Below are 24,132 nucleotides of genomic sequence, written 5' to 3' on the forward strand. Positions count from 1 at the left end.
TATTTCATGTCTATTTGATATTTTATTTCCTACCCTGAATATTCCTATTTCCCATAAAATCCTTTATCCACTTGAAAATTCTTCCTCCTATATTCATCATTTTTAGTTTTATCAGAAGACCCTCTAGTCTTTCCACATCATGTCATATGCTTTTTCTTGCTATAACTGATTCTTTATTTATCAGTGCTTTTCTAATTTCATTTTCCAGACACACAATAGGATCCATTGTTCCTCTTCCTTTTCTAAATCCACTCTGGTATTTTGTTATTAGTACTCTCTTTTCTAAAGAATATTTTAACCTTTCTGTGACCATCCTTTCCAGACATGGCAGCTTCCATATCACAGCAGCTCGAGGACATGTTAAATCCTTTACCTAACTTTGTGGATCCTAAAGACGACCAAGATGAAGGTATTACAATATAAGACAATTCTGATTCTTTCAGTTTTTTTTAATGCTTTCTTAGAATTGTAATAATGGAGGCATTGTCAGATCTGTTACTCCGAATGCCAGCACGATCTGTCTGCATGCCTGACTGTACTGGGAACAGTTTTACTCGTTACATGTTTTATAAAGCGAATTAATTAAGGCATATAATTGATGACATGTTATTAAAGTTTGGAATAAATCTGTTGTAAGTCATAGTAATTACAACGAGAAGATTGTTTTGGTCACAATAAGCTGTTTTCGGTGTCTTAAAGAGTTAGAAATGAATAAACCCTACTTTACGTATTTATTTACTTTGTTTTTTAAAGCTTCCACTTGCAAAAAAAAAGTACCATGGTACTACCATGGTGTTGTGGACATGTTACAAGGTTGTACCATGGTGTAAGTACAATGAGTACCATTAAACCATGTTATCATTGGTAATCATTCACTAATATGGTATGCTGTATATACAAAATATCATGTACATGTTTTTTTTGTTTTTTTATTAATGAACGGTGGTGCAGCTACACACCGATCAGCCACAACATTAAAACCACCTGTCTAATATCATGTAGGTCCCCCTGGTGCCGCCAAAACAGCTCTGACCCATTGAGGCATGGACTCCACAAGACCTCTGAAGGTGTCCTGTGGTATCTGGCTCCAAGACGTTAGCAGCAGATCCTTTAAGTCCTGTAAGTTTCGAGGTGGGGCCTCTATGGATCAGACTTGTTGGTCCAGCACATCCCATAGATGCTCAATCGGATTGAGATCTGGGGAATTTGGAGGCCAAGTCAATACCTTGAACTCTTTGTTATGTTCCTCAAACCATTCCTGAACAATGTGTGCAGTGTGGCAGGGCGCATTATCCTGCTGAAAGAGGCCACTGCCATCAGGGAATACTGTTGCAATGATGGGGTGTACGTCTGCAACAATCTTTTGGTAGGTGGTACGTGTCAAAGTAGCATCCGCATGAATGCCAGGACCCAAGGTTTCCTAGCAGAACATTGCCCAGAGCATCACACTGCCTCTGCTGGCCTGCCCTCTTCCCATGGTGCATCCTGCTGCCATCTCTTCCCCAGGTAAACAATACACACACACCTGGCTGTCCACATGATCTAAAAGAAAACGTGATTCATCAGACCAGGCCACTTTCTTCTATTGTTCCATGGTCCAGTTCTGACGCTCACGTGCCCAATGTAGGCACTTACGGAGGTGGACAGGGGTCAGCATAGGCATTCTTACTGGTCTGCGGCCAGGCAGCCCCATACGCAGCAAGCTGCGATGCACTGTGTGCACTGTGTGACACCTTTCTATCATGGCCAGCATTAAGGTTTTTAGCAATTTGTGCTACAGTAGCTCTTCTGTGGGATCAGACCAGACGGGCTAGCTTTCGCTCCCCACGCGCATCACTGAGCCTTGGGCGCCCATGACCATGTCGCTAGTTTACCGGTTGTCCTTCCTTGGACCACTTTTGGCAGGTACTAACCACTGCATACCGGGAACACCCCACAAGACCTGCCATTTTGGAGATGCTCTGACCCAGTCATCTAGCCATCACAATTTGGCCTTGGTCAAAGTCACTCAGATCCTTACACTTGCCCATTTTTCCTGCTTCCAACACATGAAATTCAAGAACTGACTGTTCACTTGCTGTCTAATATATCCCACCCCTAGACAGGTGCCATTGTAATGAGACAAATGTTATTCACTTCATCTATCAGTGGTTTTAATGTTGTGGCTGATCAGTGTCATTTATATATTGTATACTTGTATATGTACTAATGTCTTTGAGAAGTATCTTCCTGTATGTATCTCAGTAGGAACTATAGAGTACTGCTTAATTAATGTCAACCCACCTACTTTTTTCATTTATTATAGAATAAATAAGGTTTATTCCTATAAAAATAAAAAATAAAAAATTGTCTTGCATGTAGATCTAATGTATAACTTTGAATGACTGGAAGTTTGTTGATGTGATTATGCTTGTAAATGCTGTTGTGGACCCATACCCAACCTTACGAAATATTAATGTAACCTGCAGAGACGAAAGCCAAAGTCATAGAGAAGTTTGATGAAAGTGATGATGAAGAAATTGCATCTGGTCATCTGTGGAAGCGATCTGTTGCCATTCTGGCAGACACTGATTGTCGATATCATGGCAAGGCAACGTCCAGAAAAGACCTACTTAAAGAGTTTGATGGATCAGGTAAGGTGGAAATGATCTGTCCACTAATTTTATTTAAAAGTGAAGAGTGTATTTTCTGCCCCATCAGAAGCACCAAACGGAATTGTAAAAATAATCAAACACCCCCCACCCCTGTCCCCCATCTTCTATTGGCCACACAAACAAATAGTCCCGCCCCAAACTTAAGCCACTGATTGAGCCAGTGTTGGTTTGTCGGGCTGCTCGAACAAACAGAGCAATGCTGTGATGGTGCCACAAAGACACAGTGTTGAAACTTTTCTGGTAAAATCAGCCTAGAAATTGCTTACTTATTTGTCTCTGCATATTTAGCTGGGATAGGAGAAAGTATTTTAACATAAAAATGTTACACACTAAGCTGAGATTGGAGAGTAACATCTCCAAAAAATTACATATTATCACCTTTAATTATAAATTGAATTACAACAGTTGCACCTCAGTGAAGACTAATGATGATGGCTGTCATTGTCATCTCTTTTAATAATTATCTTAAGAATTTAGAAGAGGTTTTGTCAGAGCTAACACTTGTTTATGAATTTTCAGCGGATGAAGAAGAGGAGGATGATGAAGATAATGGAATGTATCAAAACTGACAATGAATATGAAGAGGAGGAGGGCGATGAGGATGATAAGGAAGAAGGCAGCGGTGACGATGATGATGATGAAGAACAAGATGATGATGAGGATCTTAATGCAGACAATAGCTCACAGATGTCCAGTTTAGTCTCCAAGATGAAGAGCACTGACTTTATGAAACTCGCAGAGGGAATGGATGATCATGGAGACAGTGATGAGGAAGATGAGGACTCAGCTGCCAGTGATGAAAAGGAAGCAGAAAATGAGGAAGATGAGGAGGAGGAATCAGAGCTGAGGACCTTCTCTAAAGAGAAGATGGATGAAGAAGTCAAAAAAGGGAAAGCAGTGAAAAATCAGCTCGGTAATGGACTGTTTCCTGTTAAACACACACACACACACACACACACACACACACACACACACACACACACACACACACACACAAAAAATCACATGTACATAAGTATTCACAGCCTTTGCCATGACACTCAAAATTGAGCTCAGGTGCATCCTGTTTCCACTGATCATCCTTGAGATGTTTCTACAACTTGATTGGAGTCCACCTGTGGTAAATTCAGTTGATTGGACATGATTTGGAAAGGCACACACCTGTCTATATAAGGTCCCACAGTTAACAGTGCATGTCAGAGCACAAACCAAGCCATGAAGTCCAAGGAATTGTCTGTAGACCTCCGAGACAGGATTGTATCGAGGCACAGATCTGGGGAAGGGCACAGAAAAATTTCTGCAGCATTGAAGGTCCCAATGAGCACAGTGGCCTCCATCATCCATAAATGGAAGAAGTTTGGAACCACCAGGACTCTTCCTAGAGCTGGCCGCCTGTCCAAACTGAGCGATCGGGGGAGAAGGGCCTTAGTCAGGGAGGTGACCAAGAACCCGATAGTCACTCTGACAGAGCTCCAGCATTTCTCTGTGGAGAGAGGTGAACCTTCCAGAAGAAAAACCATCTCTGCAGCACTCCACCAATCAGGCCTGTATGGTACAGTGGCCAGACGGAAGCCACTCCTCAGTAAAAGGCACATGACAGCCTGCCTGGAGTTTGCCAAAAGGCACCTGAAGGACTCTCAGACCATGAAAAACAAAGATTGAACTCTTTGGCCTGAATGGCAAGCGTCATGTCTGGAGGAAACCAGGCACTGCTCATCACCTGGCCAATACCATCCCTACAGTGAAGCATGGTGTTGGCAGCATCATGCTGTGGGGATGTTTTTCAGCGGCAGGAACTGGGAGACTAGTCAGGATCGAGGAAAAGATGAATGCAGCAATGTACAGAGTGACTATCGGGTTCTTGATGAAATACCTGACTCCAGAGCCCTGCTCCCTGGATCGCTCAGACTTGGGCGAAGCGTTCATCTTCCAACAGGAGTCCTAACGACTCCTAAGCTACTTACAGCCATAGATAACAAAGGCCAGTGTGCTCCATTGGGACCTTCAACTGCTGTAGAATGTCCTTGAGTGGCCCAGCCAGAGCCCAGATCTGTGAACCTCGATTGAATCATCTCTCGGAGAGATCTGCAGACAATGGCTGTGCACTTCGACGGCTCGGCCTATGCTCTAACCTGCACTGTGAGCTTGAGAGGTCCTGCATATAGACAGAATGTGTGCCATGCCAAATCATGCCCAATCAACTAGGATGTGCCACAGCTTGTAGCTTCAATCACGTCGCAGAAAGATCTTGAGGCTGTAATTGGTGGCCATAGGATGCACCTGAGCTCAATCTAAAGTATCATGAGCAAAGGCTGTGAATACTTATGTACATGTGATTTTTTTTCTTCCGTTTTTATTTTTAATAAATTTGCAAAGATTTCAAACAAACTTCTTTCACGTTGTCATTATGGGGTATTGTTTGTAGAATTTTGAGGAAAATAATGAATTTAATCCATTTTGGAATAAGGCTGTAACATAAAATGTGGAAAAAGTGAAGCGCTGTGAATACTTTCCGGATGCACTGTACATAAAGCATCATTTATAATGGCTAATTTTGCTTCAGCATATATGAGTTTACTGTCACAGTGCATTAATAGATTACACTGGAAACTTTAATGCTTTCGAGATTAATGCTTGCTTAATGAGTGTGCCTTAATTGAACACAAGATATGTGATGAACGTTCAGCATTATTGAATGAATTGGTTGTGCTTAGTGAATAGGATACCTCCTTTTGTAGCTGTCTTAAAGACCCCATGAAAAGGTTTGACAGTTTTCTTTCCACAGTTTGCCAATTTTGGCTGCGACCTACACGTTGAGAACAACTACACTGGCATATAAATGGTGTTAAAGCTAATAGACATGAGCTTAAAGTCACAAAACTCCACACACCCTGTGTCTATTTGAGCGCACAGTCTGAATCATATTGTGTGTAGCTTAACAGGATAGTTCACCCAAAAATGAAAATTCTCTGCTCAATTCAGTGTGCTAGCACACTAGCATATTTCGTGCGCATCTGGGGTCGAATGACATCAAAGTTTGGTATTTTTCTGAACTCGAGTGCGCACTCGCGAACCGCACCCAGGTCGCTTGAAAAGGTGGTCTGAGTTACGGTTCATATGAACTCCAGTACGGTTCGCTGCTGATATGAATACAATTGTACCAAATCGCGGAAGTTAACTGCTTGTGATGACGTTAATTTGCAGGCTCCCGATCGCAATTATTATGGTATAATGTATTTCTCCTACCTGCTTGTGTCCAAATACACCACCTTCAGAGAGCAGCTCACATTCTTCATATCTCTTCCAGCAGACAAACGTTAATATTCATCACATCATTGCACATTCAATGCATCTGCGGGAGACAAACACAAGTGTTGTTCTGTGCATGGTAAGTTTTCATGGTAAATCCAAAGAGACAAACTTTATTACTTCTCTTAACACAGTGACATCTTCTCGAGTTGTTACCTAGATACAGTGGTAAACAGCTGCCACTTGTACTCATACTGATGACGTAATCGGACCATGGTTCGGACCCCAAAAATATGATGTGAACAGAGACCAGCGGGGGCAGGGGGAGGGGGGAGGAAACTAACTCGGGTTCGAACCAAGTGTGAAAGCACCCTCAAAGTGGAAGTATATGGAGACTGGGTCAGTTGATGCAATTAGTACAGTATATTGATATTTTATGGGAAAAATAAAAATGTGGGTAATATATTTTACTGTATAGATGAAACTTTTAAATGTTGGAGAAGAATTTGTAAAGTAATGAATATTTAATATTTAGGATGATTTGCTTAAGAGAAATTGCAGGTTTGGGCTAGTTAAGGACTTGTAAGATTTTGTCAGATCTATGATGAAAAGGGAATACAGACATTTGAGAACATAGCACAAAAATATGCATTATCTAGACAACTATTTTACAGATAAATACAAATGAGCTATTTGAAAGATGAAATAAAAATAAAAATAATTAGACAATATTCATCCCAAGTAAAACTAACAAATTTGAAAATTTAATAGAACAAATATGTAAAATACTTCAAGAAATTAATGATGAGAAATTACATATAATTAAAGTAAAATGGGAAATAGAATTAGATTAAAAAAATAACAGATGGGGAATGGAAATACGTTTTAAATTATTATTTATAACTACGCAATCTCCATTCTGGCAAGAATATGCTTGGAAAATGAACATGAGATATTTTATAGCAGAATAACAGAATTATAACAGAAATATAATCTAAATATAACCAGTTATCCTCAGGATGTTGGAGAGGGTGTGGTGAGCTCAAGGCTCATCATACACATATTTTTTACTCTAGCAAAAAATAAAAGTATTCTGGACAGAAGTCATTTAGACAATAGAACAAACTTTTTTTTTCTCCCCTTTTCTCCCCAATTTGGAATGTACAATTCCCAGTTTTCTCTTAAGTCCTCGTGGTGGCGTAGAGACCGTCAATCCGCACATCCTATCACGTGGCTTGTTAAGCGCATTACCGCGGAGACGTTGTGCATGGGGAGATTTTACGCTATTCTCCACGGCATCCACGCACAACTCACCACGCGCCCCACCAAGAGCGAGAACCACATATTATAGCGACCACGAGGAGGTTACCCCATGTGACTCTACCTTCCCTAGCAACCGGGCTAATTTGGTTGCTTAGGCTGGAGTCACTCAGCATGCCCTGGATTTGAACTCGCGACTCCAGGGGTGGTAGTCAGTGTCAATGCATGCTGAGCTACACAGGCCCCCCAATAGAACAAACATTTAAGAAATCAAACATTATAAAAGTGCAAAATATAGTCCCCTTACGACTCAGCACACTTGAGATGGCATTTGCTAACATATACGTGGAGTGTCCTTCCACACGACCTAGTTGAAACCTCTCTACAATAATGCCAGTATTCTAATATTGGCTATGGTGTTTGAGCTCGCCCTTTAAGGCGTGAAGCTGTTCGCTATAAAAGCAGGCATGCAAACACCATTCTTCAGATTTTTCTTCCTTCAAGACAGTGATTCATCTCTCATCTAGAAGCCCTCTACTGCTTCGCCATCGACTACACGAGTCAGCAGGCGGGATCTTCATGGCAACGAGAACACTCTCAGCTCCCCTGCAGTGTTCCGGCGAACATCACTCCACCTTAGCGCTTGACGCTTCGCTGGTGAACGGGCCGCTTCAGCATCCTGATTCCCCACAGCGCTTCGGCAGGAGTTGTGTATCCTTGTAAGCAATTGTATATTGTTATATTGTGTGTGTGTATATATATATATATATATATATATATATATATATATATATATATATATATATATATATGGCCTCGTCTCCTTCGGTGGTTCTGATGTTGGGAAAGATGACGATATCATGTCTTTCGCTGCATCAGGCGAGTGGTCAGTGGATGATGCTACCACCCCTTCCCCCAGCGAGGGCGAGGAGCGTGTACGCGCCACTGAAAAGGAGATGCTTCGCGTCCTTTCAAGGGCAGTCAAAGAGCTTGATATCGAGTGGTCTCCTCTAGAGGAACCTACACAGTCTTGCCTTGATGAATGGTTCCTGCAGTCTGGACGCCGTCAAGCGACCGTGTTCCATAGATCTGCCCCGTTCTTCCCTGAAGTTCATAACGAACTGTCAAAATCCTGGCGCCGCCCTATTCAGCTCATCCGCACAGTGATTACATCCTCTCTAATGTGGATCATAGGGAAGAAAACGGTTATGCCAACTACCCCCCTGAAAAGATGGTAGCGGCACATCTCTTCCTGACGAGTAGCAGGGTGTGGAACTCATGCCCCATTCATCTTTCTAAGCTGTGTCGACTAACGTCCACACTGACTGAAAGAGCATACTCAGCAGCGGGCCAAACTATGACGGTGTGATGACGGTGCTCCAAGTTTTCCAAGCTAAGCTCCACAAACAAATGGACGAGCAAGGCTACGATCCAGAGACGTTCAAAGAGCTCCGCACCACTACGGATTTAGCGCTGCGAGCCACAAAGTCACTGCACAGGCCATTGGCAAGTCAATGAGCAACCTGGTGTCTGGCTGACCCTCACAGAAATGCGTGACGCAGGAAATGCCGCTCTATTTGATGCTCCGGTGTCTCCAGCCAGCCATTTCGGAGGCTCTGTGAATAGAATAGCTGAGCGCTACGTCACAACTCACAGGCTATGAGACAATTTATGCCAAAATGGAGCAAAACTTTATCACAACTGGCTCTATCCCTCTCTGTCCTTCCACAGTTCCGTCTGAATACGCGCCGGTGTTACGAGTCGAAATACACAATCTTTTCGCAAAGAACGTGATCAGGTTGTTTCATATGAATTAATAAGCCTGCCGTCCCGCTGCACGAATGCGTGGCAAGTCCTCACGGGTGTGTCAGAGCTGGTGTTTACAACGATTGAGCACAATCTGTGGTCCGACAACGCAATATGCTGGTGTTGCATGCACAGACTGCGACACACAGCAGGATTTACAGCCATTACTTCCTCATTCTGGAGAAGGACGGCAGGCTTTGGCCCATTTTAGTTCTGAGGTGCTTGAATCGTGCACTCGCGATGCACCCATTCAAAACATTAACTATGAAACAGATCTTATCGCACATCCGTCCTCGACTGAGTTGCATCAATAGATCTGAAGGACGCGTACTTCATGTACCAACTGCACTGCGTTACAGGCGGCTTTTTAGATTCGCGTTCGAGGGAACTGCGTATCAATTTAAAGTCCTTCATTTCAGTCTGTCCTTGGCTCCCCACACATTCACGAAATGTATCGATGCTGCGCTTGCCCCATTGAAAAGGAACAGTGTGTGTGTGTGTGTTTTGAATTACCTCAGTAATTGGTTATTACTAGCCAACCAGAGGCACTACTGAGCGAACACAGAGACTTGCTGCTTTGACATATGTAATGTAATGGTCTAATGTCAACTGGGTGGCCTTTGAACGGAGTGTGCTAAACGCACCAGAACTGACGCATTCAGTCATGAACACCATTTTACAGGCCAGAGCGCAGTCCACGAGACGCCTCTATGCGCTAAAATGGAATGTGTTCACTGATTGGTGTCTTTCACATGGCAAAGACCCAGTAAACTGCTCCATACATGAAATTCTCATATTTCTTCAAGAGTGATTAGACGCAGGACTCACTCCATCAATGCTCAAAGTTTATGTGGCGACTATATCTGCATATCACGCACCTGAAGCCGGTGCCACTATAGGCAAACATGATTTAATCATAAAGTTTCTTAGAGGAGCAAGACAATTAAATCCACCTCGGCCGGCTACAGTCCCGACTTGGGACCTAACTTTGGTCCTAAAAGTGCTTGCAGGGCCCCCCTTCAAGTCTTTGGACTCTGTTGATCTGCGCATGCTCTCCATTAAATCCGCACTACTGCTGGCTCTGGCCTCAGTAAAACGGGTCGGTGACTTACATGCACTATCAATTGACAGTTCATGTCTGGTGTTTTGCCCTGGTCTTTCTAAGCCATTCTCAAACCCAGAAAAGGCTGTGCCTAAGGTTCTAACCACACCCTTCAGAGCACAGGTGGTTTCAAATTCAAGCCTTCTTCCCTCCTCAATTTAAATTCTGGTGAGGAATAATCCTTGCATTTGTTATGTCCTGTGCGGGCGCTATACGCTTACGTTGAGAGCATCTGCCAGTTCAGACTGACTGATTAGCTCTTTGTGTGCTCTGGAGGATACACAAAAGGAATGTCTGTCTCCAAGTAAAGACTTTCTCACTGGATCGTTGATGTGATTGCCCTGGCTTACGAGTTGCAGGATAAGATTTTCCCACTCAACTAGAGGCATGGCCTCCTCATGGGCATGGATGAATGGTGTGTCTTTACAATACATATGTTTTACAGCAGGATGGAATTCTCAAACACATTCGCAAGGTTTTATAACCTAGACGTAACATCTCTCTCTTCACAATTCCTCTCTGTTTAGAGTGCTTGCTATTCATTGGCCAAATTTATATACTTCTGCCCCTCCCTTTAAGCACGGGCTCCCCATCATTTTACACAACTGCATTCAGGACATTGTAATTAACCGTAAGTCACAAGCACTTTCATTATGAATAAACTCCCTTCCCGACTGGGTTCGTGAAGGGGTTAATGCATACTGTATGACTATAGTTCATATATTCATTCTGAGTGCTCCCCTCCTGGCCCAACATGAGGGTCACTCAATTGTGGCATACTCGTGTCGGTTGCCATCCCATGGGACTACGGCGACATGTATCCTCTCTGGAAGGTTATGTTGTGTAGTGCGGAGTGATGGGATTCTGTTCCCCATATGCATCAGCAAACGCAAAGTCAAGGGAACTAAGTCATAAGGGAATGTCCCAGTTACATACATAACCTTGGTTCCCTGAGACGAAGGGAACGAGACAGTGCGACCTCTGGCTGCCCTACAAAACTCAGAGTTCTTTTGAGGTGCGAGCGATGCGCTCCTTATCCCTCAGTCAGAAAATCTGGAGGAATGGTGTTTGCGCGCCTGCTTTTATAGCGAATAGCTTTGCGCCTAAAAGGGCAGGACTCAAACACCATAGCCAATATTAGAATATTGGTGTTATTGTATAGAGGCTTCAATTAGGTCGTATGGAAGGACACTTCCCATATGCGTTAGCACACGCAATGTCTCGTTCCCTTCATCTCAGGGAATGTCATGGTTACTTTCGTAACCTCCGTTCCCTGATGGAGGGAACGAGACAGTGTGTTGATGTAGTGACACTAGGGGTCACTCTTGGGAGCCCCAAACACCTCTGCTTTTTTGAAAAAAGGCCAATGGGAATTGGCGAGTCTTATCCACCTGGGGGATCACCGAATACCCCCTGGCCACTCCACCATCGAGGGTAGTGAGAGTGGGGGAGCTGAAAGACCGGGACCAGGCAGTAAAAGGTGCCTCCCACGATCTTTTCAGCTCCTCATGCACTTCCAGAAAGAAAGGAACTGGGGCAGGGCGTGGCCATGGGCGGCGCCCTGAGCCCAGGAACCAATCGTCGAGCCGCGAGTGTTCAGGGTAGAGTGGAGGGTTCCACTCTAGCCCGACGCTCGTGGCTACCCGGGAAAGCATGTCCGTCATTTCCGCGTCAGCCGTCATTTTTCTTACGAAAGCAAGCCGCAACCGCAACGTTGCCATGGTCATGTTCTCGCAATGATGACATGACCCATCCACGAAAGATGTCTCCACGTAGGCAGCGCCCAGACACGTAAGACAGCGATCATGGCCATCAGAAGCGGAGAGATAACGACCGCAACCAGGAATAACACACAAATGGAAAGGCATCTTTAAAAAGACGTTCCGTGTGTGCCGCTCTTTTTGTGAATGAAAATATACTCTTTTAGAATATACTCTCTTTTTTCGCTCTGCCGAAGTGCCCAGGGGCTTTCTCTGCACTCCACGGGTGCAGAGGGGGAGAAGCCGCTGAAATGCACCGTAAATCCAGCAGTTTTGAGGTGCATCTTTGGAGGGAATTGAATTCAGTGCACTGAATACAACCTCTCGGCTCCGAAGAGAAAATCTGAATGAGTGGTTGCATATCAGCTCCTTTTATACCTGTATGTCCGGGGAGTGGCACGCAAATTCCACTGGCCAATTCCCATTGGCCTTTTTTCAAAAAAGCAGAGGTGTTTGGGGCTCCCAAGTGTGACCCCTAGTGTCACTACATTGACACAACATCGAGTGAGTGACAGATAGGGAACCGAGGTTACGCAGATAACCGAGACGTTTTGGGTATATTTCTTAGGGTTCTTAATAGAGATGAGTTATATTTATTTAAAATATTGAGGATTACAGCACTTAAAGCAATAACAAGACTTTGGAGAAGACAAGAATCCCCTGTCTTAAAAGATTGGCTGGATTTCGTTTTCAAAGCCCATTCTATGGAGATGATAATATATGAAATTAATGATAAAAGAAAGATTTTTGAAAAAAGATGGGCACCGTTGAAATGAATGATTTAGTAAGATAAGAAACTAAATAATTAATAGATGAAAATCTTTTCATACACCTCCCTTTTTTTTCTTTCTTTTTTTTTAATGTTTGTATATATATATATATATATGTGGTTATGTACTACGTTCATGTATTATGCATTATGTTCATGTATTTTGTATTACGTATATGTGCACAGGTGTATGATATAAGTATGTGCATACGAGTTAACTTGTGGACATACTGTGTACATGAATTTATTTACTTAATTATTATTATTTATTTATTTAAAAAAAAATTCAATTTCAAAAATGTATTGGTGGTGGGGACAAGAAAAAGTGAAAAATAATGGTGTCTTTATAAAGGGAATGTTAAGGGATTGTACAATGCAATAAGAAAGGTGTTGAATGGAAAGACACAATAAAGTAAAAATCTCATCATTTACCATATTTTTCGGAATATTTTCCACTTTTATTCATCATCTGAAAGGTCCTGCAACTTGAAGTCCGAAGCGATTTATATACATAATTATACATAATTAATGTGGCTGTTCAAATACACACACCAAAACACATTTGCTTACACACAAACAGATAAAAACATAAGTCATAGTGATGGTAAAAGCATTTTAAAGTGGCTAATTCAGAATATTTTGCCTTTACAAAATACTTTATGCAACCAGTTTAAATATTCTGTCCCATCATAACATTACTGATCTAACAAACTCTTGACCGCTGTCAAACGCAAGTCCTCACAAGTGACGCTTCATCACACTGGTAGTAAAAACATTTTGTCATGGAACCGGATAATTAAAGCACAGCAAAGAGGGTAATGTCAGAAATATCCATAGATAGACAGTCGCTAACATTAATGAATGAATAGAATACAGCAGGCATACTGTTTTACTCGCAGACTAAAAGCTGTTTATTTGTATACAGCATAGAGTTATAAAGCATAGAGATGCATATTTCCTGAGGTAATTTAATCTTTATAACAGAGTGCATCTGACTTTTGAGCGGATGAAGGAAAGTCGAGACTCAGACAGCTGCTTCCGGGTTCTGGTGCATGCCGAATATATTCTCTGTCAGTGCAACTTATATGTGTTTTTTTCTCCAAACAACACGATTTTGAACAGGTGCGACTTATATTCATGTGCGACTTTATTTCCAGAAAATACAGTACTCATCCTCACGCCATCCCAGATGTGTATGACTTTTTTTCTTCTGCAGAACTAAAATTTTTAGAAAAATATCTCAGCTCTGTTGGTCCATACAATGCAAGTGAATGGTAACCAAAACTTTTAAGCTCCAAAAAGCACATGAAGTCAGCTTAAAAGTAATCCATAAGACTCCAATGGTTTAATCCATATCTTCAGAAGTGATATGATAGGTGTGGGTGAGAAACAGATCAATATTTAAGTCCTTTTTACTGTAAATCTCTACTTTCACTTTCACATTCTTCTTCTTTTGTTTTTGGCAATTCACATTCTTAGTGAATATAGCCACCTTCTGGGCAGGAAGGAGAATTTATGGTAAAAAAGGATTTAAATATTGATCTGTTTCTCACTCACACTTATCACTTCTGAAGACATCGATTAAACTGAATGGAGTTGTATGGATTACTGTTATGCTGCCTTTATGTGCTTTTTGGAGCTTCAAAGTTTTGGTCACTGTTCACTTGCACTGCGAGGATCTACAGAGCTGAGATATTCTTCTAAAAATCTTCATTTGTGTTCTGCAGAAGAGAGAAAGTCATACACATCTGGAGTGAATTATCCCTTTAATATCCATCTTTGTCATTATCACTGTCTTCTGCTGTGCAGTCAACCAGTAACCCTAAAGGAAACATGGCTCCCAACATCTTTGAAATCACTTGCTATTTTAATTTCAGGATTCTTCTGGCTCTGAGCAATTAATATATTTGTGCACCTACTTTCTCAGGCAGATCTGGGTGCTAAGAGAGACTGCCTGCTGCTCATTTGCATATTTATTGCATTGATCCTTTAGCCAGCGAGTTATTGATGTGGGGCTGTCCCCCTGAATTCTGAACAGCACGTTGCTTCGAGACGGAAGGTGAGGGTTCGCAGTGCATGTGTACTTTTGATTAGCAGTAAAGATGACACAATCTGTGCACTGCCCTCTCTGTCTATTTATTTATTTGCGTTCATTATGTAAAATGAATTGCAGCATAGGCTTCAGGTTTTGTGTTAGTCCTACTTAGCATGTTTGCTCTGCAGATGAAAACTAGGAGGCACATGTACTTCAAGAGATTTTGAAATGATACACTACTAGGTTGTGATTATTGTTAACAGAACTGATTTTTTTATTTTATTTTATTATTTTTTAAATTTTGTTAAGGAACGTAAAATAGCCAGGTTTAAAGGTACATTTGTCATTTCTGTGCCGCTGGTAGCGCCAAATGCAATTACAAAAAATAACTAGATTTTTATGTTTATTATTATTATTTATTCTGAAGAAAATCTGTGTGCTTACCCTGCAAAAACTGAACTGCTGACAGCTGACATGATGCTAGGGTGTTGTTAGTGCTTGCCATGGAATTGCTATATGGTGGCTGCTAAGTTGTTCTGGTTAGTACTACTAGGTGGTTACTTACTGGGCCAAGAGCCCACCCCTTAGTCACTATGATGTTCATATATATATATATATATATATATATATATATATATATATATATATATATATATATGAAATTCTCAAACTAGCCCATCTGGCACCAACAATCATCCATGCGATTATCTAATCAGCCAATCATGTGGCAGCAGTGCAGTGCATAAAATCATGCAGATACGGGTCAGGAGCTTCAGTTAATGTTCACATCAACCATCAAAATGTGATCTCAGTGATTTGGAGTGTGGCATGATTGTTGGTGCCAGACGGGCTGGTTTGAGTATTTCTGTAACTGCTGATCTCCTGGGATTTTCACACACAACAGTCTCTAGAGTTTACTCAGAATTGTGCCAAAAACAAAAAACAACCAGTGAGCAGCAGTTCTGTGGATGGAAATGCCTTGTTGTTGAGAGAGGTCAACAGAGAATGGCCAGACTGGTTTGAACTGACAAAGTCTACGGTAACGCCGATAACTGCTCTGTACAATTGTGGTGAGAAGAACAAAAAATATATATTTGTAGCATTTTTGCATCACACTTTTTAAGTAAATTCAACTTATGGTCATTTTATACCAGCATAACTAAAAATGTTTGTTAAAACATTGTTAGATACAGTATACAAATGTACCAGTTCATTCAACTTTATTTACTTAAAAAGGCACAGTATGTAGATTTAACAACTAATAGCAAGTTGCTTCAAATAAACATTTCTATTATTGTTTCTACTTAATTTAATTGGCTCAAAAGAAAATAATTACTGAGGTCAGGCATTAAATTTGATTTCCCTAAAAACTGCAGATAAATCTGAATTTCAGCTATGCACATTCACATGCGCAAGGAGAAAAAACATGGATTGTATTTGGAACACTTGTCACCCTAATGGTGACTTCACACAAAATAACTAATTACAGTAAATCAATATCAACAATGCTAAAAAGAGCTTAAATCTTAATTAATTCTTAAAAACAACTAATTAAGTTCCAAAATAAGTTCCTTTTGACCAAACAAATATGCTTAAAGGGATAGATCACCCAAAAATGAAATTTCTCTCATAATTTACTCATCCTCATGACATTCCAGATTTGTATGACTTTCTTCCTTCTGCTGAACACAAATGAAGATTTAAGAAGAATATTTCAGTTCTGTAGGACCATACAATGCAAGTAAATGGTGACCAAAGCTTTGACGCTAAAAAAGCAAATAAAGGCAGCATAAAAGTAATCATAAGACTCCAGTGGTTTTTAGCTATATCTTCAGAAGCATATGATAGGTATGGGTGAAAAACAGATCAATATTTAGTACTTAAAATCTAAATGTTGTAGCTTTTTTATGCCAAAGAAGTTCAAGGAACTCGCTATTATTAATTTATTTTATGCATAACTTTAAGTTCACCTTATTATTGATAGTTTGTGTTGTGCACATTAATGAAAATTAAGCTAAAAATGTTATAAATATGTAAGTTTATGAGTATAACTGATTTATTTCAAAATTAAATCAAATCACTTTATTGTCACGCAACCATATTCACAAGTGCAACATTGGGTGAAAGTCTTGGGTGCAGTTCCGAGCAACATAGCAGTCATGACATTGTCATGACTGCTATGTTGCTCGGAACTACAATAAACATCAGATTTACACAACATAATTTACCAAACTAATATACACATAATTACACACAACACAATATACAAATAATAATATACAATGTACAGTATAGAATATGCATTATACAATAAAAATAATATATATAAATATGCAGTAAGGTTGTATAGTGGTTGTACTGACATTCAGGCTGTCAGTTGATAGTCAGTTGCCAGTGTGTTGTTAAGAGAATATAATTTATGACAGTCCAGTGCGAGATTAATAAAGTGCAGTGCTGATGTATATTGATCGTGAGAGATCAAGAGTTCAAAAGTCTGATTGCTTGGGGGAAGAAACTGTCATGAAGTCGGCTGGTGCGGGTCCTGATGCTACGATCCCGCCTGCCTGATGGTAGCAGTGAGAGCAGCCCATGGCTCGGGTGGCTGGAGTCTCTGATGATCCTCTGAGTTTTTTTCACACAACGCCTGGTATAGATGTCCTGGAGGGAAGGAAGCTCACCTTCCGATGATGTGTCTGGCAGTTCGCACCACATTTGCAGGGCTTTGCGGTCGAGGGCAGTGCTGTTGCCGTACCAGGCGGTGATGCAGCAAGTCAGGATGCTCTCTACAGTGCTGGTGTAGAACCGTGTGAGGATGCGGTGGTTCATTCCAAACTTCCTCAGCCGTCTCAGGAAGAAGAGGCGCTGGTGAGCCGTCTTCACAACGGCCTCTGTGTGGACGAACCATGTGAGTTCCTCGATGATGTGGACACCGAGGAACTTGAAGCTGCTGACCCCCTCCACCGGTGCTCCATTGATGGTGATGGGGCTGTGTTCTCTGTCTTTTCTCCTGAAGTCCACCACAAGCTCCTTGGTCTTACTGACACTGAGGGAGAGGCTGTGCTCCAGGCACCAGCGTGTCAGAGTGTGCATGTCCTCTCTATAGGCTCTTTCATCATTGTCAGTGATCAGACCTACCACCGTCGTATCATCAGTGAACTTGATGATGGTATGATATTTTCAAATGCAAAAATCATTTTTTTTCAGTGAAGCCGCATGATTTGAGATATCATTCATGTCCATAGCACAAACACAAATTACTTGAAGTTTTGAAAATGGCAATAGAAATAATGAAGTTAGATAACATTAGCAAGCATGGCTAATAGTTTCCAATTTGGTTTCCCAAACACTTCTACCTCCTCTTCCATCCTGCCCCCAGTTTACTATTGTTTGGACAAAAGGTAGTCCTGTCCCAATCTTACACTATTGGCCAGAAGTTCACATATCAGAATGCTCAAACAAACTGAGCAATGTTTTGAAAGTGCCACTTTGTTTTCTCTTTAGCAAGAGAAAAACTTTTTCAGGAAGTCAGCCTACGAATGGCTTATCTATTTGTCTCTACACATTAAACTGGGATAAAAGAAAGCATTTTAACATTGAAAAGTAATAGACTTCACCTTTAAGCTTGTTTTCTAAGCCATGGCATCACTGCTTGGTTGATGGATTGCATGCCTTGGGCTGAGGAGTTCATTTCTTCATGGGTTTTGATGTTTTTAAATATTGTAGTACAGGTATGAGAGATCAGAGGAGGTGAGTTGTAATGATGACCCTATATTTGCAGAGCTGAGCAGAACTGATGCTATGGTCAGACATGTGCTGTATGATAAGCTCTGTATATCTGTGTGTGGAAGGTTATAAAGCCCTGAAGGCCCTGCAGATGTCTCTTCTGGAGCGCCAAGATCTGCTGCTCTACCAAAACCCAGAAACTCGAGCGATCTCCCAGGGGAAGACCTGGGGAGCCAACAGGTATCACCTTCTGCTTCAATATACATTTTTATTCAGGGCACTCTAACAATACAGTACCAAAAAGTACTGTGCTACTGGCATGTTTTTTTTTTTTTTTTAAATGTATAATTTTAGTACAATGGTATTGTTTGAAATTCTTTGGAGAGTCATGTAAATATCATGATTTACATTGCAATACATACTGTATGCCACTATTCAGTCACGTTGCCTCAGAGGATCAGAATTAGATTACAATTGAAAACTGCCAAACATGCGGAAAAAAAGGGCAAATGTGGGATCAGATTCATTCTCTCTTGCACAGTTTACTCTATAAGCCATGAAAGGCTGTGTGTTACAGTGATTTTACCACATATAAAGTGTGTTCTTAGAGTCCTTCGAGTGGCTTATTGCTTTTGTAAAATGGCCACAAAAGCAATATGACAAAAGATGCCAATGTTCAGTTTAATTTCTCAATAATAATAATAATCAGAATAAATCTCTGTGTTTTAATCGTTATTTTACAACTGCTTTGAACAAGGCTCATCCAGTAAGAATTTGGAGTCTTTATAATTCACATTTGCCCAGGCGCTTCATAGAATACTCAGTTTCAGTAGATGTCCTTATTTAGATGACCTGTTTATTCATTATTTGCACATAGAAAAATCTACACTCACATCTAGACTGATACGTGATTGTGGATTGTATTTAGATTGGAAATGGATAGGTTTTTTAGTTGTTCTTTGTATGCTAACTGTATTACATGACATTGGTTACTTTTCTAAATTGTTCAGTTTGATTACATCATTTTCATTATATAAATGGCCCTATTACTTGACACACAGCAATGGTAAAGATGGAGAGATTAACAGTGAGGAGGAGGATATGAAAAATGGGGATGATGAGATAGGCGAAGAACAGACAGCAGGTCGAAACGGACCTCTCAAGAGAAAGCTGGAGATGGCCGAGTTTCCCAACTTCATGGCCAAGCGTTTTGCAGCTTTCCTGCCTTACTGTGATGCCACACTGCAGAAGTGGTGTGACAAGACGCGGCTCACAATGGGCAAGAGCAATAAGGTAACAACAGCAGATGTTCAATGCCATTGTCTTTCCAGTGTCAATATTATGAAAAAAAAAAAAAAGGTGTTCAGCTGTATAAAGGTAATATATGTGATGATATAGCACTATCAGTGTTCCCACAGTTCTGGAAAACCTGTAAATAACAGGGCTTTTTAAAATTGTGATTTCCAGGCCTGAAAAGCAATGGGAGTTAATAAAATATTAAGAAGTCGTGGACATTTCAATAGTGAATGTAAATTTTTACAGTTATACTCCGCACAATTTTATTTTTTCTTTGTTAATGCAATCTCTATTAGAGGATTTTTAGAAAGCCTTATCCATTAATCACAAATGACTGTAAAAGTCATGGAAATTTATTGGTCAAAGGTGTGGAAACCCTGATTATACATTAAAAAATAAGTAAAGAAATAAATAAAATGTGTGAGCAAAAGTGATTGTTTTAAGATGCTGCAACTGATGTTTTATGGATTACTTTTATGCTGCCTTTATGTGCTTTTTGGACCTTCAGTGTTCTGGTCACCATTCAATTGCAGAAAATCGACCAACAGAGTTGAGATAATCTTCTAAAAATCTTCATTTGTGTTTCGCAGAAGAAAGAAAGTCATACACATCTAGGATTACATCAGGGTGAGAAAATGATGAGAGAATTTTCATTTTTGGGTGAACTATCCCTTTAATTCAAATGCAAATGATCTTTGTCAAATACAAATGTTCCATGTGGTCTTTTCAATTAATATCAAATTATTATAATTGTTAAAAAAGCATGCATTATTATTATACAATAATTAGAAAATGCTGTAGGTAAAGTATAGCACATCACACAGGAGGATACTGATGTCACTGTTTGACATGTCATGTCAAATGTTCTCATTCATGCTCATTTATGCTCTAATAGTAATTCACTCCCTCTTGCTCTCACACATCACACAGGGGTTTGGAGCCTTTGACAGGAATATCCTGACACAGGTGGAGCAGTATTAATGGATAAAGAGAGACTGGTGAAACGCACACAAACACGCAGGTCTGAATACAGGGTTCTGGGCAAGCCGGAGCCCAATGCCCCTGAAATAGACAGCAGCAACACAACAGAAGGCGAGGTAAGACATGCATCTTATTCTGTTTTAATGGAATAAGCTTGTCTGCAGTTGAGGGCCACATTAGCTATGGAGTTATAAGGGGAGAAACTGTAGCTTAAGGTTGGTAATAATGAGTTCTGAATCTGATATAACTGTTGTTCTGGAAGTATTGGATTTAAGGAATAAGGTAGATTTAGTAGGGAAGCGTAGAAGACCAATTTGTAATGCCTTGAGATTACTGGGCCTTATTCATGAAAGATGAACAGAACATGTTTTTGTGTAAATCATTATTAAAACAATTCTTACGTGAATTATCCCTTTGAGTGTAATTGGAATATTTATGTAAGAATGGAATCTATGAACGATTTACACTCAAATGGTTTTTACTCATAATAAAGTCATGTAGGCCTACATAGTTCACACAAACTTTCATGGTGGACCAAAACCTTTGAGTTTAAACAATGGACGTATTTGGGGGCCTGGGTATCTCAGCAAGTAAAGATGCTGACTAACACATGGAGTCACAAGTTCGAATCCAGGGCGTGCTGAGTGACTCCAGTTAGGCTTCCTAAGCAACCAATTGGCCCGGTTGCTAGGGTGGGTAGAGTCATGCTGGGTTAACCTCCTCGTGGTCACTATAATGTGGTTCTCGCTCTCGGTGGGGCACGTGGTGAGTTATGCATGGATGCCGTGGAGAATAGCATGAAGCCTCCACACGCGCTAGGTCTCCACGGTAACGCACTCAACAAGCCACGTGATAAGACGCGCAGATTGACGGTCTCAGACGCGGAGACAACTGATATTCGTCCTCCATCACCCAGATCGAGGCAAGTCACTACGCCACCATGAGTACTTAGAGCGCATTTGGAATTGGGCATTCCAAATTGGGGAGAAAAAGGGAGAGAAAAAAAAAAAAACAATGGGCGTATTTGCTTTTCTTTTTTTCTTTTTTTTTTTTTGAGAAAATTGAAAAACAAACAGACTTATTTCACAGTGCAATCAGAAACATCATGTAACCGAATTAGGTAAGTGATCAGCGAGGCAGGCTCTCCATTATAAAAGCTGGTTGGTTGCCGCCTGTGGTGCGTTACGTCCGGCTTTCCCCCTTTCTTTGATGGGTGGTGACTGTAGCTGCAGCGCGTCTGTTTGCTCTTCTTGCTAATTTTCTTCAGCGTGTTCCATTAGTGGATCGGATGACTGTTTTACCCCTCAGTTAATCGGCGGGTTATATGAATGCCGTAAGCTTTTTGGCCTGTGAAGGGACTGGATATTTGGGCGATTTGTCCTTTGCTGGATTCTCCCTCTGGTTTCTAGCGATCCTTGTCCTCTACTGTCATCATTCTTTACAGCCCTGTTGCTGCTGTGCTGTGGGAACGCCATCATTTTGTAAATAGTGGAGGGGATTGTTGCTGTCTGGTTTCATGTTGGGTTATTTTTATTTTGGGGTTGAGGCGTGGGTACTTAATTACTGGAGAACAAGTGACATGGTTGCTCCATGTGAGCCCTGTCTCTCTCTTTGTCGGTATTGAGTTTCTTTATCTATTCCGTTTTGAATATTTGTATTGTGATAAAAAAAAAAAAAAAATGTTTGTGATTACTCATCACTGTGTGTTTATTTCCTGACTGAGCTGTATGAAACCATCAAACTGTGAGTTTATTGTGACATTTTTGTGATTACCCATCAATGTGTGTCTACTTCGTGGCTGAGCTATATGAAACCATCACTGTGTGTCTGCTTCGTGACTGAGCTGTATGAAACCATCAAAATGTGATGATTAGTTAATTAAGATTTAGTTTATTTACTTATTTTTGATTTATTTCAGGAGCTGGGGTCCCATGGGTGGAAGGATCTTGTCTGCTTGTGGTGGTGGTGCTCCTTTAACGTGTGCCGTGCGACCTTTTTGAAGTGTTTGGTGGTGTGACCTGAGTGCATTGCGGTGTGTGTGGCAGTGTGCTTTTGGATAACTAGCTCTGGTGATCGCTTCTTCTGTGGGGAACCTCAGCCCTGTAGGTTGGTGTAGTGTGTTTTTCATCTTTTGTGAGTTGTGTAAACCTTAGTCTTTATGTAAAGTGTTTGTGTTGTATTTTTCTTTTGTTATTTACTTGGTTATTTGAAACAGAGTTGTCAGCTATTGCACCTCTATTACCAAGGCCATTTTAAAGAAGTGATTTCTTGTGTAAATTTGTACTAATAAAGTTTTGTATTTTTGAACCTATGTGACCTAGTAACACTCTTTGGGTGTTATTAATATTTCCTTGGGTGAAATTCCCAAGGTGGCCTAGTCAAAATTCCTACAAGTAGAAGAACTTGGGCTTGTGGTTAAAATCTGTACCATTCCATCACAAGTAGATTGTCTTTTCTTTTTGGTAAAATTGGTCTGCGTGTACCGAAATTTGAAACACTGCCCCCTGTGGCCAAAGTGTAAGTGTTTGTGGGGGTATGGGCACATGTTAGCTCCATTTTCCCAAGTGTATCTGTCTATGTCCCACAAGACTACAAGGAACACCCACTTCACGACATGCCCACTACACGTAACGCACCCCTTGGATCATAAAGCGAATCTATTGGCACTCTGCCCCTTGATCGTTTTGCTGTCAGTCAGATGATGACAAAAAGATGATGACAGTTTTGCTGTCAGTTGTTGATGACAAAAACAATTGATAAGATGCTGCTACAAAATCTGCATAGACAAATAGGTGTGATTTAAAGCGGGGGCAGATGAATTGATGGAAGTCTGGTGCTGGGCTCTACTAGAGCTGATGTAAAAGAGTGCTCATGTCTAAGGGTTCTTTATCTTCGGCCTCTGTGGACAAGAGGAAGAGTAATGGAGACCCAACCAGCAGTGATGGAACACTCTCTGCTGCAGTTACAGCTGTTGAAAGAAAATATAGCATGTTTTTGCAATGCATCAATGAAAAGATTCATAGATTGCTCACATAGGATGATCTTATCAGTTGGATTATTGTATGATTCTATTTTATTGGAATATGTTATGATTAGGGCTGTCAGTTTAACCCATTAATTTTGTGCAAGTAATTATTTTAAAAATAATCATGTCCCTGACCTGTACTTAAATTCTGTTATCATTTATGTTGTTGCTGTCATCATTTTTAGGCTGTAACAGAAATAGAAAAGAGTGAGCTGTACAGTCAATGCGCCTCGTCAAACTAAAGCTAGCAGGCAGCACAGCTTAAAATAAATGAATAAGGAGCCTTTCACAGATTACATGCTTATGCCTTCAAAGACAGCTGGATAGAATCACAATAGAATGCAGGGACCTCCAGATGCTTTTTTCAAAGTTGCAACCTACTTTTAACTTGACACAGCATCCTAAAACTCACCATTCAAGGCACGCGATGCTGAAACGCAATGCAACCAAAGTGAGGCGCCTATGTACAGTG

At 40.9% G+C, this 24,132-nt stretch overlaps 1 pseudogene; it reads left to right on the forward strand.

Annotated features, from left to right (window-relative positions):
- Nucleotides 1-324: 324 nt before the first annotated feature.
- LOC127436997 (protein AATF-like) lies at nt 325-23,902 on the forward strand (annotated as a pseudogene).
- The last annotated feature ends 230 nt before the right edge of the window (nt 23,903-24,132 follow it).

The sequence above is a fragment of the Myxocyprinus asiaticus genome, chromosome 4 (genome assembly GCF_019703515.2).
Source record: "Myxocyprinus asiaticus isolate MX2 ecotype Aquarium Trade chromosome 4, UBuf_Myxa_2, whole genome shotgun sequence".
In the NCBI taxonomy this organism is placed as follows: domain Eukaryota; kingdom Metazoa; phylum Chordata; class Actinopteri; order Cypriniformes; family Catostomidae; genus Myxocyprinus; species Myxocyprinus asiaticus.